This window comes from Phocoena phocoena, chromosome 17 (genome assembly GCF_963924675.1).
Source record: "Phocoena phocoena chromosome 17, mPhoPho1.1, whole genome shotgun sequence".
Lineage (NCBI taxonomy): Eukaryota > Metazoa > Chordata > Mammalia > Artiodactyla > Phocoenidae > Phocoena > Phocoena phocoena.
Window position 1 is genome coordinate 46,443,008 of NC_089235.1, and position 18,830 is coordinate 46,461,837.

Here is an 18,830-nt window from a genome sequence, read left to right on the forward strand (position 1 = left end):
TATTGTGAACTTTGTGAATTAGCCCCACCCTTAGGTTGCTCCTCACAAATAGGGAATTTGGAGTTGTTTTCTAGCTGTGGTAGTCATCACTGATGACTTCCTATTTGCATCAGATCTCCGTGACCAGGGGCATACAGCCATCAAAGGAGCTTTCAGTGATACTAGGTGGTCCTGTTGGGTTGAGGGTGCAGATTATGACTTCACAACTTAATAACCCCTGAAAGGAAGAATTGCCTTCAAGGCCTAAAGCAGTGCCCATGTTCTAGAATCACTCGTTAAATAAATGCAAGGGCACAGAACTTGCCTCCTCAAGTCATGTACTGACCAGCCACATGCTTGGCTGAAATTCCTGGTGTTGGGCAGTCTGTCCACAGCAAGAGATCCTTGGAGAGTGAGAGGATTAGTAAGTTCAGGTGGCTCTCAAGGTTTAGCTGGTGTAAGTTAAGAATCACCTAGGAAGTTTTGTAAAGAGGAAGACCCCAAGTCCCAGCCCTCCAGATTCTGCACCAAAGTTTTGAATTCAGACTCAGGAATCTGCATCTCAACCACAGGGCTGTGATTCTAACCCCAGTGGCTGGGGGGACTGTGTTTAGCCCTTGCACCTCTCCCCTCAGGCTCCTGGGAAGATTCCAGCCAAGAGCCCCTGGGGGTCAGTTTGGGCTGGTGTTCCTCTCCACTGACCCAGCAGCTCAGATCCAGCTCTGGAATTTTGAATAATGAGAAGACCTGAGCTGCTCTTCCTGCGTGATCTTCATGCAGTCATCTCTCTCCTGATGTCTCTGGCCCTGATTACCGCAAGGGCTGCCAAAAATTGTGTCCCTTTTTGCCAGTCATTTTACACCGTTAGCATTCCCAGACCTGTTTTCCTATTAGCATGGCCTGGCGTTTTACTGATGGTTGCCAAGGCAGCTCCTGAGTCAGACAGCTGGGAACACCCTGGTTTATACACCTCACATCTAACACCGGACTGCTGAGGGGCCACACAACTTTACTCTTAAAAACAAACCCAGATCGATGCTGAGAAGTTGGTGTGTGATGGATGTGCCCTTTGAGTCAGGGTCTCTGCCACGGGGAACAGCACATCCGCCAGACAATCCTGTGTTATGGACAAATAAAAGGACCCTGCTGAGACGTCTCTGGTGACATTCTAAATCCTGGAATGAATTATCCCCAAAGACAAGAGATGGATCATGTGTGCAATACATGATGGAACAGAAAATGGCTGAAATGGAAAGAGCAAGTGGCCTGAAATCTAAAACAGCTCCGTTCACTTACCGGGGACAATTTCCAGCAAATGTGCTCCTTAACTCTAGTTTCAGAAAAGGCAAACCCCATCTCTTCATGAATGTTTCATTCATTCTTTCACCTAGCTGACAAATATGTACAGAGCTCCTGCTATGTGGGCAGAATAACACATCTCAAAACTGAAAGCCTCATGTTAACTAACCAGGAATCAAGAGCCTACTTGCTTCTGACAACTAGTAGTTTTTAATTAAGTAACCAGACATAGGAGGTGAGGCCCTCAGACCTCTGGGGAGGACTTCCAGTGGCGACTGGAATCAGAGGCATGTTGAGTGAGGAAGTTCTGCCAGAAAATCACATGAACGGCAGAGATCTGTAACTTCAGCTCTGCACTTCACCAATTTCCAGCAGGCTTCAGGAGCCCAACGATGATGGAAAAGCTCCATTCTAAGCCATCTGGGGTTTCATGTTGTTCCTGTGAAGTGAGGCCTCAACACAATTCATGATACTTAATACAAATGTAAGCAGATCCTGTAATATAAACGTGCAAAGAACATTGATATAGGTTTTAAGTCATGACTGTAAAGTACCATGAAGGAGCCTTTACTGACACCTATGGAATTGAGGCACCAGCATTTCTGCTAAAACAAAACATTAAACCTACATTCACTGAACTGGCAAAGTTGAAGAACCCTCTAATCAGACTGCCACTCAGAACAAAAGGACACAGCAAAGATTAGAGATTGAACTTGGATGAATGAAAAATCTACAGCCCTCTGGGAACAACCTCCATCATTCCCCCCAAAAAGCCATGCCCCAGTTTGTCTTCAAGCCTTTCCCCATACTGCTCTTTCTGCCTGAAACAACCTTCCGGAGCTTCTCTTGACTAATGAGCAGGTCAGTGGCCCCATTTTCAACAAGGAAGGTCAACAAACCTGTTTCCAAGGTCAACATCAAGCTTGTTCATTCCCTTGTTTATGCATTCAGTTGCTTGGTTAATCGATCTGTATTGGGCATTTAATGCATGCCAGCCCCTATGGAGTGTAGCAAGGATGCAGACCTGAAATAAGGCACCTCATTCACCTTCAGGGAGCTTAGAGTTTAGTGGAAGAGACAAGTAGGAAATTGAGCTGTGGGGCTGGTGTTATAATTGGGGTTTGTATTATGCAGGAGTACTGGGGAAGTTTGCAAGGCTTCCTAGAGGAGGTGGGGCCTGACTGGTGTCTGGCAGGATGAGGCAGTACCTGTTGGAGGCAGATATTATGGGTCTGGTGATGGAACTGGCTCATGTGATCCATCCTCTCACTCTTTGCTCTCTTTGTAAAAATGATCCATGTTGATCATATGGTCAACCAGCATTGGGAGTGCTGTGCAGGGCCATGAAAGAAAGAGAAATGGCCTTGTGGTGAGTAAGACATGTGCCACGGCCTCATGCCACTCGGAATGGTAGTACAATCTCACTTTAAGATGGCAGACTAAGCTTCCAAGTTTACCTATCCTACCTCTGTTTTTCAACTATGAAGGCAAAATGAAGATCTACAAGGACTTAGCCCTTCTTCTGCCATTTTGAAAAAATAATTAAAAAATATATTCTAGCAAAATTGAAAATGAATCCAAGAAATAGGAAGACCTGGAAACAATGGATATAATCCAGTTCAGATGGAAAGAAATCCTAGTGGAACAGCTTATATTTACTCCAAATTACAATAGTGGGACAGAATGCTTGGTGAAAAACATCTTCAACAGAGCAAAAGATTATGATGATTAAACTGGATACCTAAGAATCGGGAAGAAAAACAAAACCAAATAAAAAGAATCAAGAAGTAAACCATGACATGCCACATATGTACTAAAGACTCAAGTTTCTCCAGGTCAACCAGAGAAGAAAAAGATAATTAGACACTCTAGAAAGATAAATATACATAAAAGGCAATCATGGTCTAAATATGACACAAGCTAAAATTCAGTTTGTATTTAAACAATTAATGGAATATAAAAACCACTGGTAATTGTAAATATTTTTGCACCCAACATAGGTGCACCTCAATACATAAGGCAAATGCTAACAGCCATAAAAGGGGAAATCGACAGTAACACAATCCTAGTAGGGGACTTTAACACCCCACTTTCACCAATGCACAGATCATCCAAAATGAAAATAAATAATGAAACACAAGCTTTAAATGATACATAAAAAAGATGGACTTAATTGATATTTATAGGACATACCAACCAAAAAAAACAGAATACACTTTCTTCTCAAGTGCACATGGAACATTCTCCAGGATAGATCATAACTTGGGTCACAAATCAAGCCTTGGTAAATTTGAGAAAATTGAAATCATATCAAGTATCTTTTCTGACTACAACGCTGAGACGAGATATCAATCACAGAAAAAAAAACTGTAAAAAATACAAACACATGGAGGCTAAACAATTTACTACTAAAAAAACAAGAGATCACTGAAGAAAAAGAGGAAAACAAAAAATATCTGAACAAATGACAATGAAAACACAATGACCCAAAACCTATGGGATGCAGCAAAAGCAGTTCTAAGAGGGAAGTTGATAGCAATACAGTCCTACCTCAAGAAACAAGAAAAATCTCAAATAAACAACCTAACCTTACACCTAAAGCAATTAGAGAAAGAAGAACACCACCAACAAAAAAAACCCCCAAAGTTAGCAAAAGGAAAGAAATCATAAAGATCAAATCAGAAGTCAATGAAAAAGAAATGAAGAAAACAATAGCAAAGATCAATAAAACTAAAAGCTGGTTCTTTTGAGAAGATAAACAAAATTGATAAACCATTAGCCAGACTCATCAGGAAAAAAAGGGAGAAGACTCAAATCAATAGAATTAGAAATGAAAAAGGAGAAGTAACAACTGACACTGTGGAAATACAAAGATTCATGAGAGACTACTACGAGCAACTATATGCCAATAAATGGACAAGCTGGAAGAAATGGACAAATTCATAGAAAAGCACAGCCTTCCGAGACTGAACCAGGAAGAAATAGAAAATATAAACAGACCAATCACAAGCACTGAAATCGAGACTGTGATTAAAAATTTCCCAACAAAGAAAAACCCAGGACCAGATGGATTCACAGGCAAATTCTATCAAACATTTAGAGAAAAGCTAACACCTATCTTTCTCAAACTCTTTCAAAATATAGCAGAGAGAGGAACACTCCCAAACTCATTCTACAAGGCCACCATCACCATGATACCAAAACCAGACAAAGATGTCACAAAAAAAGAAAATACAGGCCAATATCACTGATGAACATACATGCAAAAATCCTCAACAAAACACTAGCAAACAGAATCCAGCAGCACATTAAAAGAATCATACACCATGATCAAGTGGGGTTTATCCTAGGAATGCAAGGATTCTTCAATATATGTAAATCAATCAATGTGATACACTGTATTAACAAACTGAAGGATAAATACCATATGATCATCTCAATACATGCAGAAAAAACTTTCAACAAAATTCAACACCCATTTTTGATAAACACTCTCTAGAACGTAGGCATAGAGGGAACTTACCTCAACAGAATGAAGGCCATATATGACAAGCCCACAGCCAACATCATTCTCAATGGTGAAAAACTGAAAGCATTTCCACTAAGATCAGGAACAAGACAAGGTTGCCCACTCCCACCACTCTTTTTTTTTTTTTTTGGTGGTAGGCGGGCCTCTCACTGCTGTGGCCTCTCCCGCTGCGGACCACAGGCTCTGGACGCGACGGCTCAGTGGCCATGGCTCACGGGCCCAGCCGCTCCACGGCATGTGGGATCCTCCTGGACCGGGGCACGAACCCGTGTCCCCTGCATCGGCAGGCGGACTCTCAACCACTGCGCCACCAGGGAAGCCCCCACCACTCTTATTCAATATAGTTTTGGAAGTTTTAGCCACATCAATCAGAGAAGAAAAGGAAATAAAAGGAATCCAAATCAGAAAAGAAGTAAAGCTGTCACTGTTTGCAGATGACATGATACTATACATAGAGAATCCTAAAGATGCTACCAGGAACCTACTAGAGCTAATCAATGAATTTGGTAAAGTAGCAGGATACAGAATTAATGCACAGAAATCTCTTGCATTCCTATACACTAATGACAAAAAAATCTGAAAGAGAAATTAAAGAAACACTCCCATTTACTATTGCAACAAAAAAAAATAAAATACCTAGGAAGAAACCTACCTAAGAAGACAGAAGACCTGTATGCAGAAAACTATAAGACACTGATGAGAGAAATTAAAGATGATACAATCAGATGGAGAGATATACCATGCTCTTGGGTTGGAAGAATCAACATTGTGAAAATGACTATACTACCCAAAGCAATCTGCAGAGTCAATGCAATCCCTGTCAAGCTACCAGTGGCATTTTTCACAGAATTAGAACAAAAAATTTCACAATTTGTAGGGAAACACAGAAGACCCCGAATAGCCAAAGCAATCTTGAGAAAGAAAAACGGAGCTGGAGGAATCAGGCTCTCGGACTTCAGACTATACTACAAAGCTACAGTAATCAAGACAGTATGGTACTGGACCAAAAACAGAAATATAGATCAATGGAACCAGACAGAAAGCCGAGAGATAAACCCACACACATATGGTCACCTTATCTTTGATAAAGGAGGCAAGAATATACAATGGAGAAAAGAAAGCCTCTTCAATAAGTGGTGCTGGGAAAACTGGACAGCTACATGTAAAAGATGAAATTAGAACACTTCCTAACACTATATCCAAAAATAAACTCTAAATGGATTAAAGACCTAAATGTAAGGCCAGACACTATAAAACTCTTAGAGGAAAACATAGGCAGAACACTCTATAACATAAATCACAGCAAGATCCTTTTTGACCCACCTCCTAGAGAAATGGAAATAAAAATAAACAAATGGGACCTAATGAAACTTAAAAGCTTTTGCACAGCAAAGGAAACCATAAACAAGACGAAAGGACAACCCTCAGGATGGGAGAAAATATTTGCAAACAAAGCAACTGACAAAGGATTAATCTCCAAAATTTACAAACAGCTCATGCAGCTCAATATCAAAAAATCAAACAACCCAATCCAAAAATGGGCAGAAGACCTAAATAGACATTTCTCCAAAGGAGATATACAGATTGCCAGCAAATACATGAAAGTTTGCTCAACATCACTAATCATTAGAGAAATGCAAATGAAAGCTACAATGAGATATCACCTCACACCGGTCAGAATGGCCATCATCAAAAAATCTACAAACAATGAATGCTGGAGAGGGTGTGGAGAAAATGGAACCCTCTTGCACTGTTGGTGGGAATGTAAATTGATACAGCCACTATGAAGAACAGTATGGAGGTTCTTTTAAAAACTAAAAATTGAACCATCATACGACCCAGCCATCCCACTACTGGGCATATACCCTGAGAAAACCATAAGAGGCATGTACCACAATGTTCACTGCAGCACTATTTACAATAGCCAGGACATGGAAGCAACCTAAGTGTCCATCAAAAGATGAATGATAAAGAATATGTGGCACATATATACAATGGAATATTACTTGGCCATAAAAAGAAACAAAATTGAGTTATTTGTAGTGAGATGGATGGACCTACAGTCTGTCATACAGAGTGAAGTAAGTCAGAAAGTGAAAAACAAATACCATATGGTAACACATGTACATGGAATCTAAAAAAAATAAAAAAGGTTCTAATGAACCTGGTGCAGGACAGGAATAAAGACGCAGATGTAGGGAATGGTTGGGTGGACACGGGGAGGGGGAAGGGTAAGCTGGGACGAAGTGAGAGAGTGGCATGGACATATGTATACTACCAAATGTAAAACAGATAGCTAGTGGGAAGCAGCTGCATAGCACAGGGAGATCAGCTCAGTGCTTTATGACCACCTAGAGGGGTGGGGTAGGGATGGTGGGAGGGAAATGCAAGAGGGAGGGTATATGGGGATATACGTACACATATAGCTTATTTACTTTGTTATACAGCAGCTACTAACACACCATTGTAAAGCAATTATACTCCAATAAAGATGTTAACAAATAAATAAAATGTCATTAAAAAAAAACCCACTGGTGTCTGAAGTAATTAAAGTTAAACCTCTATGGTCAAGGGAGACAGTCAATAAATATAGTGAATTCCTCTAAATTCTCTGTGAGTTCTAGGCCACTGGATAAAGTAACTGCTTCCCTATTGTATGATTTAGTTTTGCTTTTGAAAATGGTTTTGACTTTAGGAACTAATATTCCTTACATATTAACTTTTTTATCTATGTTTTCCCCAGGAGACCATTCCTAAAGGTGATCTCTGGTTAAAAACTTTTTATTTCCCCAAAGGTATTTTTGATTATCTCTGATCTTTTCTGATCTTTATGAGATTGTAAACTAAGCTTTACTAACTGAAAATATAACCCTATACCCATTGAGAAACAATTAGTTTTTAAGAAACATTGATTCCTCAATCTCTTACTGTTCGATTGAATTTCAATTTTTTTGTTTTTTTAAGGGAATTCCTTTATTTTTATTTTTTATTTATTTATTTCTGGCTGTGTTGGGTCTTCGTTTCTGTGCAAGGGCTTTCTCTAGTTGCAGCAAGTGGGGGCCACTCTTCATTGCTATGCGCAGGCCTCTCACTATCGCGGCCTCTCTTGTTGCGGAGCACATGCTCCAGACGCGCAGTCTCAGTAGTTGTGGCTCAAGGGCCTAGTTGCTCCGCGGCATGTGGAATCTTCCCAGACCAGGGCTCGAACCCGTGTCCCCTTCACTGGCAGGCAGATTCTCAACCACTGCGCCACCAGGGAAGCCCTGAATTTCAATTTTTAATTGGCAATTTAATTTAGTTAAAAATCGTTAATTCCTGCTTTAAAGAAACAGTTATCTCAAGTTCAAATGCTTGAGTTCATTTCAGGGTTCTTTTTCTTCTGTTGAAGTGAAGTAAGATGAAATATAAAGTAAACTGAAATATAATGCTTTTTAATTTTAAAACATTAATAGTGGCTATTTTAGGCAGTAGAATATTAAAAGTCAGGTTTATTTTCTTTATATTCTTCTGTATTTTCTGAATGTTCTATCATAAACATATATTGATTCTATACTTAAGTTTCTTAGAAGAGAAGACTAATATAGGACTATTTGAGAATATTACCAGGACCAGAAAATCTCAGGTTCCATGGCTTTCTCTTTGACAAGCAAGGTGGCAAGCTAAGTGATTATATAAAAATTGTATTGAATATGGTTTAAGTAGGTGGGTTGAACACATGTATATCTGAAATCTCTACATCGTGGAACTTCGTGTAAACTTTGCTCAGTGTAAACCTAAGAAATTTCCAATTATTTGGGGACTTTTAACAGGGACTTTAATTAATTAATTTATTTATTTATTGCTGCATTGGGTCTTCGTCACTGCGCATGGGCTTTCTCTAGTTGTGGCGAGCAGGGGCTACTCTTCCTTGAGGTGCGTGGGCTTCTCATTGCAAAGCACGGGCTCTAGGTTCAAGGGCTTCAGTAGTTGTGGCACGCAGGCTCAGTAGTTGTGGCTCTCAGGCTCTAGCGTACGGGCTCAGCAGTTGTGGTGCACAGGCTTAGCTGCTCTGTGGCATGTAGGATCTTCCTGGACCAGGGCTCGAACCCATGTCCCCTGCAGTGGCAGGTGGATTGTTAACCACTGCGCCACCAGGGAAGTCCCCAGTTTGTTTTAAATTGATAAATTCTAGGTCCTCCACAGACCCACCTTACAGGTTGTACATTTTGTTTTTTCCTAGCCATTTTCTTGATCTCAGATGGGTGAGTGTCTATTTCTGTTACTAGGAATGTACTTATGATGTTTCTTATTCATGGGCAATCCTTTCACTCCCGTTCATGCCAAATATTCTATATCCTTTGAAGCCCAACTCAAAGCTCACTTCCCCTCTGAAGTCATCTCAATGCCATATACCTTTCTATAGTTAATGTATTCATTAATCACCTACCAGAGATTTAATAAGTGGTTACTATGCGTCCAGTGCTATACTAGGCACTATAAGAAGTTGTACCCAACATGGAAGACAAAGCTCTGGACCTCAGCTGCATATGCTGTCTGGCCTCCCCAACTAGACTGTAACCCTTTCAAAGACTGGCTGGTCCTATGTTACCCTCGTAGTATCCTACTTAGCTGGGACATCTTGGGTGAGGTGGGACATGTGTGGGTCATTGAAAGGTCTAGGTGACTGGACCACATCTTCCTGGTGTTAGTGGTGAGCAAATGAGAGACAACTGGAGGAACCTTACTAGTCCTTGGACACAAAGGAAATCTTTTCATAGGTGCTCAACAACAGGGCCCACTATATGGAATTAATACATGTTGAATGAATACATCAAAAGTGAACAAACTGATTAGCCTTCTAAAGGGAAGGTGGGAAGACCCTCAGGATGGGGTGACGTTTAAGCAAGAGGAAAGTCAGGGGTATTGATTTCTCTGCAGCAGAAGAGACAGATGCTTCTTTGAGTCAGGACCTAAGGACTACATTTCTGAGTATTTCAAATACTAGGTTTGACCAACACATGGAGCCGCAAGCCAGTGGGACAGCTGCCATTTTGGCAGCTTTAGTAAAAGAAAAAAAGACTTTGCTGAATGGGCTAAATCTTACCTGCCCAAGAGAAATTCCCTAGCTTTACTATAAATCATTAGAGCAGAAAAATAGGTTAGAAAGCATTGGAAATGGGCCAAAAGAGAGTGTCAAGGAGACAGCAGGATCTAACAATAGAAAACTAGGCAGTAGATTAGACAGAGTAGGTGTGAGAGAGACAAAAGCAGATACAGAGACTAAGCAGTGACCGAGGGAAAATGGCACAAGTACTGCTGTCTACACAGGACTCTCCTGTTGAGAGGGTCCCAGCCAGGAGGAGGCAACGAGGGAGATTTCACTAATGCATAGTCCATCACAGTGTAGCCCAAATCTTCTCCTAGAACCAGCTATAGCATTACTATGTAGGGACTCTCTTCCAAATTTATGAACAGAATATGTACCCAAAGCCCATCTGTAATTTAACTGGTAACTGAAATATATTTTCCTCCAGAAATTATTTTAATTAGGTTAGATACTTATGCCAAATCCCCCAAACCTATTTAATCCACATGTACTTACAGTTTAGTCCTTTACACAGGTATTTGAGTAATTTCTAATTACCCCATACATTCCAGTTACTCTGGTTGCCTATGAAATCATTCTAAAATTTATGGACTTAAAACCACCCCCATTCTTATTTTGCACATGAACCTGCAGTTTAGGGCGTGGCTCGGCAGGGGCAGTCCACCTCTGGTTCACGTGGCGTCAGGAAGGGGAAGGGGGCCCTGGGGCTGGGGCCTGGAGTCCTCGGAAGGCTTTGCCCACTCACATTTCTGGCAGTTGATGCTGGCTGAGATCTTAGCTGGAGGTGTTGGCTGAAACCTACATATGGCCCTGGTCTGGGCTTCCTCATGGTGGCTGGTTTCCAAGGGCAAATGTCATGTGTAAGAGAAACAAAGAACAGCCGAGAGAAAAAAAAAATTGAATTCTTTTTCAAATCCAGCCTTGGAAGTCATCTAGCGTTGTTCTCACTGTGCTCTATCAGTTGGACCAATCACAAAGCTCATGTGGGTTCAAGGGGAAGGCGACAGACTCCACCTCTTGAGGGAGAGTAGCAATATTCCAGAAGAGCAAGGGGGAGCAGATATAATTACAAGGCCTTTGGAGAGAAATTTACAAATAGCGTCCCACAATAGTGTACAATCTGCCACAACATATAACATTACTTCTAGAAAAAATATTCCAGCTTAAAAGGTAATACAGCATAGTGACTCTAGAGCCAAATTCCCAGAGCTCCGTTATATACTTGTGAGATGCTGGGCAATGTGCTCAAGCTCTCTGTTCCTTAGTTTCCTCATTTATAAAATTGGGATGTTGTGAAGAAAAAACAATAGTTATTTTGAAAAAAGCTTAGAAGACTATCTAGCTCTCTGAGTGTCAGCTGTTCTCATGACACCAGGGATACACGTCCTCCAACTTTGGCAGTGGTACTTCCTGGCTCCTGGGGGGACAGTGGTGGTGGCAGCACAACAAGAGGTAGAAAATGAATGATAACAGTTCACATTATTGAGTACCTAATACCTGTCAGTTACCATGCCAAGTAAACTGACTTAAAAATCTATAAGGTAGGTACTAATACTATCCAGGTAAGAAAACTGTGACTTTGGTAACTTGCCCAAAGTGACACCTGCAAGTGGTAGAGATGGGATTTGTCCCCAGATCAGTTTAACTAGATGGAAGGAGCCTGAATCCCTGGATTACTGCATGGAGCAGAGCCTGTCTCCCAAATCTGATCTGTGGCTGAGTGAAAAAGGAACAGTACTGTATTATGCCGTTGGGACTTGGGGTTATTTATTAGAGCAGAGAACCTATCGTGACTGGGTGAGTACAAGGAAGATGGGATTGATATGCTTGAGCACAACTAACTTAAGGATTCCTTTCATAAGATGAAATGGCTCTTGTTACTTGCATTAGGCAGGGTATATGCATGAAAGAAAATTATTCTCTAGGTCAGTCCCTACCAGTCTCATGCATCTTCTGAACAGGAGAGGACAAGCAGCCTTAGGAAATAGGGCTGGGTGTACTGATCTGGAATCCTTGACACTGATATGAACAGACTGCTCACGAATTAGGCTGACTGTTCACCAGCTGAGGAATGCCTCTTCTAAGGTTTGACTCTGGTGTAAGATCTAATGGCTCCCAGGTTGTTTGCTTGTCTCTTTTGTTTTGATTTTTTTCCCTTATAGAGAAGGTTCTCTTTTTGACTACGCTGACCAGCACAGCTGTGAGGGAGAAACCTTGGTTGCTGTTACACTTAGGTCTCTGGGAAGGTCCCCTATATAGTTAGACTGTAAGTTCCATGATGGCAGAGACCTTGTCTGTCTTGTTCACCATAGCATCCCTAGTGTCTAGTCTAATGTCTGGCACACAGTAGGTGCTCAAAACTTATTGAATGCATGAAAGACTGAATGTTTGAATAAAAGCTCAAGCAAACAAAAGTCAGAAGTCTATAAAGTAACTTGGGCTCTTTATGCCAGTGGCATATCCCTCAAAGACCACATGAGGGAGGAGCCCCAAATGCCTACTACGATACTGTGGATGCAGTAGCCCCTTGATAAAATGCTTGCTGATTGAGTGATGCGACCTAATGCTTCACCTGATCCATGGCAAAATGTGGGAAGGCACAGGATCGGATAACTATTGTGGGATGCTAGTTTTAAATTTATCTCCAAGGACGTTGTAAATATGGTCGTCACAAAATTGGTCGTGGTTTTAGTTGTATGAATCATACATAAGTCTGTGGGAGTCAGCAGAGCAGTCAGCCAAAGAATACAACACTCTTCTCAACATTTACCTCTCATGGATAGGGTTTAAATTCATAAAAGTAAAGCAATTCTAGAATCATCCATAAGAGAATTCATCTTGGCATGAAAGCAGTTTGCAGTCTTTGGTTTTCCTGCACTCATTGGAATTCAGAAATCAGAAAATATGGACAATCCTCCTTTTAGGACAGGCAGCAGCTAGACTATCTTTCAGACTAGAGATTTCTTTCTTGAAAATCAAATATAGAACTTTCATGTGATGTAAGTATACTATGTTTTACATTAATGTAAACTAAGTTTTGAAGGGATGCTATGTCTCTAATTAAAGGCATTTACAGAAATAGGTCCAAAAACTCCCTAAAGTTCACTGCAGAAATAAAAAGAGCAGACTGTTTTTGGTTTGGAGTAGATGCCTCCGTTGGATTTAAATATTTATCATATAATTTTTGTATCGAAGTCTTAATGAGCACTAACTTTTATGGCATCATTTCTGGAAACAATAAAAAATACTGCATTTTGGAATGCTATTTCTAGTTGATTTCCATCACAGGGCACCATTAAAGTAACACTTGATTTCATGAAAAATAATGGCACATTCCTTACCAACTGGAGTCTGAGATTTTTGACTTTTTCCAAGTTTCTTTATCAAAGACACTCAAAGCCCCCGAAGAAGGTGTCCTTTTCTAGTCCAAAGAATAAGAAATGTTTGGGAAGATCCTCTTTTGTAATTCCCCTGAGAACACATGAGAAAAACTGCTAAGCTTCCATTTCAAATGTTAGGGATTTGGATTGAGTTTAAACACCAGCTTGTGCATAATGTCATAGCTCCAATTTTCTTATGCTGGGGTGATGGTGCTGATGTAATAAAAGGATGTATGGACTAAACGCAGAGCTGGAAAGGCAGCGATACACGACATCAGCCAACTAACTGCAAAGTCACCTAGTTAGCTGCAGAGGAAAATGAGGCAGTATCTCCTGCAAGTTAAGAGTGACATGGGAAAGGAGACAATTCTTATATAAGTCACCCTAAACAATAATATTAATATTTCCTGTGTTGTTCTTGAATATCCAATAAGTCAAATAAGATTTTGCGTTCAGATTACTTGGGAAGTGTCTCCACTCCTCGTTTCATTTTGAATCAATGTCTCCTGTTCCAGGGACCTCTGACAGGTGAACCAGCAGGCTCTATCCAGAGTAACTGAAATTTACATTCCAATTGATCAATTTACGCATGTATGTGCTTTACATCAAACTGAAAAGTGACATAAATTCTTTAATGCTCATTTCAATTGTTGTGAGCACACAAAGTACCTTCTAGAATATTTCTTCAGCTACGATCTCATATAACATCCTGCATTCTTCATGAAAGTACTACTTGCTTATTTTCTTTGACTGGATAAAGGTCCCTTTGTTAATAGCTATAGTCTTACTTCTATGGTCCACGGTTTTAACTTGCGTTAACACTATAAGTTTTTCCTCTTAACCCCTATCTAACTAGGTATGAGCTCAGTCCAAGTACACAAGCCTGATTATGGATTAAGGAGGAAAACAAAAGAAATTTACAATTTGGTAGCAAAGTGGATACCACCCCTTTCACACAAAAATTAGAGAATACTGTGAAATTCACACCATCAGAGAACAAAATCAGATGTGGTAGAGCTGAATGTGGAAATGGAGGTGTGGATTTTGTCCAGTGCAGTTCCAAGACCTTTTAGCATCACAAGCTTACATATCATTTAACTCAGGGGTGGAGAGAATTCATGGGATCCAGGAACTTGGAGGGGAAAAATATTCTATCTTTAGTTTCACTAACCTCAAAGTAAAATTTAGATTAAAATGTAGAGCATAAACCACCGTACCTGCGGTTTTGTTGCCAAGAGAAATCACAGATATTCTCACATCACATTACAGTCACCGTAGCCATCTCGAAATACCTTTTATGTTCATCACTACTTCAAAATTATGGTAGTTATTATAACTATGGTAGTAATTATAACTGCTGCTAATTTGTTTTATTTGATAGTGAATTATTGACAACACACACAATTTTAAAAATTTGGTTAATGTATTTCAATAAAAGTAATTCCCTTTGTCATCCTGCATACTTTATCATGCATTTAAAATCATCATTGTAAGAAGAACCTATATGCTTCACCAGCCTGCCAAAGAGGTCCATGGCACCCAAAAGATTAAAATCCCTTGAAACTGTACATAAAGCATTTAATAATGCAACACCCAGGTTTCTAGAGTAAATTATTCCTTGCTAGTATCTTTTGAAGTTGAAGCAAACTTGACCTTGAAATCAACACAGTCTCATTGCTGTAAATAGATGATTCCGATAAGAGTCATTTTTTCCCCTTATTTTGCCGTAAGAAAAGACCTGTCGATTCTAAAGTATTTCTGCCATCATAGCATAGGGTGTTTTCTTCTAATGGTAAACTTTATCATTGTCATTTTGCCGATCAACACTAAAATATTCACTTATTTCGTATTGCTGAAATCCAGTCTGTTTTATTAGGGCACTGAATACAATCATTTTATAACTTTAAAACACAGAGAGAGCATCAAGAAAATCTTCACTACCTGGAAAAACTATAACGAAAATTCCTTATTTTGAGTAAAAGAAGCAAACATCAAAGTATCCCATCAAAGACTGCTTTTAAATGACAGTGCTGCTGGCTATGGGTCCTATTCATGGTCACTTGAAATACTGCAAATCAACTAACATATTTCTAGGAGTGTTAAGAATAGGGCCTCTGAGTTATTATAATTATGAGGTAAATTAAACAATGAGATAACGCCTCAGTAGATGTGCCTCGAGTGTAAGCACATTAAGACTTTTTGGAAAATCCTCCATGGAGACTCTGGCCAAAAACAGACATATCCAATGCCAGCAAGTTAAATGAATATTCACTCATTGAAAGCTACTGAGAAATTATTTATGCACTCAAAATTATTCACTTATTATTGAAGCTAAATACTGTTCAAAATGTTCATCTCTAAGAGTAAAATAAAGGTGATCAGAATTCAGAAACTAATAAAGAATATAGAAAAGAATAATAGATTCTTGCTATATTGATATACAACTCACATACTGTAAAATTGATATGTAACTCACATACTATAAAATGTGTATTCTTCATTTACATAGTTAAACCATTATTTTTCTATTCATCAAAATAGTAGGTATATTACATGTGCTGCTCTAAAATTTGCCTTTTTTTCCAGTTAAATTTGTAAGATTTAGATACCTGCTTATAAATCTAGGCTCGATCAACTTCAGTACCAGAGGTTTTTGTTGAATTACAAGCTACGAAAACCATCCAACTTGTGTGCAATGATGGAAAATTCAAAATTACTAAACTTGGGAAAGAAAGGAACTACAACAATGCAACACCCCCCATTTGTAGTATATATTGTTATAGGAATAGAGATTAAAAGCTTTATTAATCACAGTTATCAAATTACTCATTCAAGATCTAGAGCGATTTTCAGTGGCTATTTATATCTGTGTTTGCATTAAAGTAGATCTACCAATGATAATTTAGTTTTAGGGCTATTGTTTTCTTCTCTAGGTAATTATTTCAATTTTTAAATATAAAAATAGCTTACATGCCTCTTTAGTGAATGAAGACCATCCAATGCTATTCTCTTCACAGCTGAATTTTCAGAGGAAGATACTGAAAATGTGCACTTTGCTCTAAGAACCAAAAAGCAACTGCATGAGCACATGTCAGAGGTTCCACCCCAACTTCCTTGGCATATTCCAGATTATTTTTCTCTAAACAGGAAGCTCTTGACAGTTTTCCCTGGTATTTTCAGAATACTCGATTTACTAGAAGAACCCCAACTTTTGTTTCAAAGTATAATGTTCCTTCCCGCCGTGCCTATTGTTGCTAATTATGAATGCTACAAACAAGACAGAAACCAAATACCAAACTACTCTAGGCTGATTCAGAATATGGTAGCAAATATAAAAAAAGCAAAGTTAGCAACATATTGCAAGGCTATGCTGGAGTCTTTAAACCCAAAACAATACTGAAGGGAGGATTCCTGGAATTCAACGGGGAATATTTGGCTCAAGCCGCAAAACCTGTATCTCTAAATAATGTCATGTTAGCAAGTGTTGAACAAGAAAGGCGGCTAATATTTTAACCTACTTCACAGAACACTAATCCAAATTTAACCAAATGCCAGAGATTCCACCCGAAATTAACAACTAGAAGCTGCTTCACATTTTTCTCCTGGTACAACAGTAATTGTTCATGAAGACAAACTTGTAAGAGGTAAGAGAGAGGGGCAAACCACAATGATCTACAAACACATCTAACTATTGTATACAAAGCAAACTAATTACCTCACACAGAAGAAGTGCAAGATTTAACAGTCCATGCTCTGCAGCCCCTGGGACGCAGAAGCAGCAGCGGCAGCAGCGTTAAGAGCAGCAGCGGCGGCCAGCATCCACCAGATTCTCACAGGCCTTTGACTGTGTGGACTCAGCCACAGACTCTGCCTCCGGCTGACGTCAAAGTCCCTGTCACATGGCCAGATGAAAGCCAAGAGAGCACTGGTTGTCGTAGCAACCACAGAACAGCTCTGAAATTATTTCAATAGGTCATCTGTCAACTGTGATGTGTATGTGTTTGTGAGTGCATGTGAGGGGGTGTGTGTGTGTGTGTGCGTGCACGCACACACCCCACAACCATCACGGACAGCTACCCAGCAACCTCAACCCTTGAAGTTGTGACTAAAGAGTGCCTACAACTTTCCTCTTCAAGGCTGTTCCTTACAGTTTCTGGCGAGAAAATGCATGCCCCTCTGAAGTTCCCATTGGTCTCAGTGTCACCAGCATGAAGTTTGTGTCTCTCTCTATAGAACAGAAGGAAAGAACTAAGAAATTCTGGGGATAGTATTCTAAGCTAATTAAATCTATTTGTAAGTAAATGGATAAAAACAGAAGCTCAAGGGGAGCTGGAAGAAAAGATATTTTTAAAATGATATAAGAATCCACATCAATGTACTGAGACCAGGCTAGTAATGGAAAGAAAGAGAAGAAACGTGGGGCGTGGTGGCCCTGAGTCAGATGAGAGTCTAATGAGCCTCACATCAACTAGGATGGGGAATCAGGTGAGATGAATTCAGAATCCCTGCACTGGAAAATGTCTACGCAAGGATGAATGACCAAAACAGTTTCAAAACAGTGCTACTTTAAAACACTTTACATTTTAAACTTTTCTGGATTTTTACTTTGGGGGTCACCACAGAGGTGCCAAATCCTCCCCTTCTAAATGCTCTTGTCCACATCCCTTTGGGACTCAGCATGGGGTAAATGGGTGTCCCCAAACACAAACTTCGGTGAAAGCCTAGGACAGCAGAATAAAAGGAAGGTCCGGCACATTTTCTAACTTCAGCTTCATTTCCTTTAGGACAACCCTACCTTACTTCTAACTCCACACAGTGCTTATTTCCTAGTTCATTCTCCCTCTTAATTAATAGGAAGTCCATTAAATAAGATGAAATAAAAGGCAGAGGAACGTACTCTGAAAAATACATCCATTGAAACATATACCATTCAAAGGGGAAAGAGGTTAAAAGGCGGGGAGAAAAGATTGCTCTCAAAACCTTCCCATGCTAAAGCTTTCAGGATTTCTTCTGGCTGGCTTCTGCTGGCTTCTTTAAAAAGACAAAAAGTAGCTCTGGGGTGCTACAAAATATAAATGGAAACTAAACCAGCTGAGCAGACTACATTTATATCACTGCAAAAGAATGAAATTTCTTCAGTTAAGAGTCAGGAATTACTTCTAGCACAGTAAGACTAATGTTCAAACTGACCATAGAATCTTCCTATTCCATCTTCCTCTTCCTTTACTTCTGTCCCAGCCCCACCTGGGAGACAAGATACATTTTTATTTGCAAAGTTATTTTCCTGATGCTATTAGCTATAGCACTGCAAAAGTAAAATCAAAATGTAATGCTATAATGAACGCTCCCCCGTTTAATTACATATTAATGATAGCTAGGAATTTACCTGTTAGCACAAGGACAATTGGCTCATTGAATCCAATGCCTATCTAAATGGGTGAGGATGTCACACCAGTGGTAGATTTCAGCAACAGTCACAATTCACAAATTTGTAATTTGTTCCAGTTATAGTTCTGGTTTTCTGTCAGAAATGTACATCACAGCAATGAGGGGAATG

At 39.8% G+C, this 18,830-nt stretch overlaps 1 protein-coding gene across 4 annotated transcripts in view; it reads right to left on the reverse strand.

Moving 5' to 3' along the window:
* NCALD (neurocalcin delta) overlaps positions 1–18,830 on the reverse strand; it is a 412,094-nt gene that overhangs the window by 62,228 nt on the left and 331,036 nt on the right. The window contains exon 1 of one of the 4 annotated variants that reach the window (XM_065895667.1): positions 16,989–17,155. The exons of 2 other annotated variants lie outside the window; for them this stretch is intronic. The gene's annotated coding sequence lies outside the window, so the exon portion shown is untranslated. Of the gene's footprint in view, positions 1–16,243; positions 16,381–16,988; positions 17,156–18,830 lie in introns of those variants that run through there. One more of the 4 variants, XM_065895669.1, reaches the window with a different exon arrangement.